Below are 1,969 nucleotides of genomic sequence, written 5' to 3' on the forward strand. Positions count from 1 at the left end.
TACACTTCACTATACCAATTCTATTTTATAAACCCAAGAAAGAAAAATCATGCGCAAAGATGTTCACAACCCTACTGTTTTGATGTTTCAAACAACTGAAAACCTAAGTGTACCAAGGAATAAATAAACCAGAGCATATTTATTTACTAAAATACAAGTAATATGAATAATCTGATTAGTAATTACTCAAAGTTTTTCACCTCAGGATTACTTTATGAAATAAAATTTGAGAACTTCAAAGAGATTTTGTTTGCATAAATTATGCTATCAATATTTCATTAAAAAAATTATCTATAGACAAGAATTGTGCACTGTCCTGGGGAGGGATTAACTTTTTCTGATCCTGACCTACAGAAAGAAATACATTTTACATTGTGGCTCAGAACATATGTAACTATAAATACATAAATAAAGATAACACATATATCTATGTATACATGTATCACTGAATACATGTTTAAAATTAAAGACAGGGGCGCCTGGGTGGCACAGCGGTTAAGCGTCTGCCTTTGGCTCAGGGCGTGATCCCGGCGTTATGGGATCGAGCCCCACATCTTCTTTCTCTCCCACTCCCCCTGCTTGTGTTCCCTCTCTCACTGGCTGTCTCTCTGTCAAATAAATAAAATCTTTAAAAAAAAAAATTAAAGACAAATACATATTACAGCTGAATAATTTCAAGAACACTGCTTATTAATTTCAACTAATAAGTCACTATCAACATAATACTTGCTTTAAGTAGTTGCCAAATTAAAAATTAAATCTTTTAGGGAGGGAATGCTGGGAGTAGAATAGAAGGACTCTAGCCTCATGTAGTCCCATGAACACAACTAGGTAACTATGAAATCATACTAAATACCCCAGAAATTGATCTGAACAAGGTAGTTCTTCAGATGTATAGGGAAGAAGGATATCATGACACCAGCAATTGACTTGAAAAGCAAAAGGGACTGAATTTTGTGAGTTCTTGCAACCAACTTAAAGCCTGGGGACCACAGTAAGGAAGTTACTTGCTCATCTCAGAGCTGGTCCCAAAGACTCAGCTTTCACAAGACCACCCCCCCAGAACAAAGGATCTAGCAGGCACCATTTCCCTCCCCTGCCCCTCAGAAAAATCACAGGGCCACCTGTGATAACCAGCACAGCACAGACACTCGCTACCTAACATGCCTACCCCAAACCCTGCCCTATCCAAGCCACAGTCCAGAACAACCACCCTTCCCAATCTCCCTTGCCTCAGTACCAGTATGGCAGCCCTTCCCCAGAGAACCAGCCCAAACCACAGCATCTTGCCACTGGAAGTTTTGTGAGGCTTCAGATCCAGCAGCAATGGCAACAGGTCTCATTATAAGCTGACCAGAGCACAACTAGTTAAAACTCACCATATTCAGGCCAGGGACCAAATACCGCCCACAGCAGGAAAGAAGGGGAGGGGCAAAGGAGGAAGACACAGACAACTGGTGTGAAGGACAGAGCAGCCAAAACAAGAGAAGAGCACACACTCCCTGAAGTGACAGGCCTGGGGAATAGGAGATGGTGGCATGATATATTCAAAGGGCTGACTGACCAAAAATAATTGCCAAAAATACTCTATCCATCAAGAACATCATTCAGTATAGAAAGAGTTTTCCAGACAAATAACACTAAAGGAGTTCGTGATCACTAAACCAGCCTTGAAAGGAATATTAAAGGGGACTCTTTGAATGGAAAAAAAGGCCAAAAATGAAATAATGACGGTAGGAAACTCAAAAACAGTAAAAATGAACACTCCTATAAAAAAATCAGTCAAGGAACTCCCAAAATAAAAGAACATAAAATATGACAGCATATACCTAAAACATGGGGGGAAGAAGTGTAAAGAATGGCTTCAAACTTAAATGATTATCAACTTCTTAATACAGACTGCTATATGCACAAGAGGCAAATACAAACCTAATGGTAACCACAAATCAAAAACCACTAATACTGGGGC

This window comes from Ursus maritimus (assembly GCF_017311325.1).
Source record: "Ursus maritimus isolate PB19 chromosome Y unlocalized genomic scaffold, ASM1731132v1 scaffold_Y3, whole genome shotgun sequence".
NCBI lineage: Eukaryota > Metazoa > Chordata > Mammalia > Carnivora > Ursidae > Ursus > Ursus maritimus.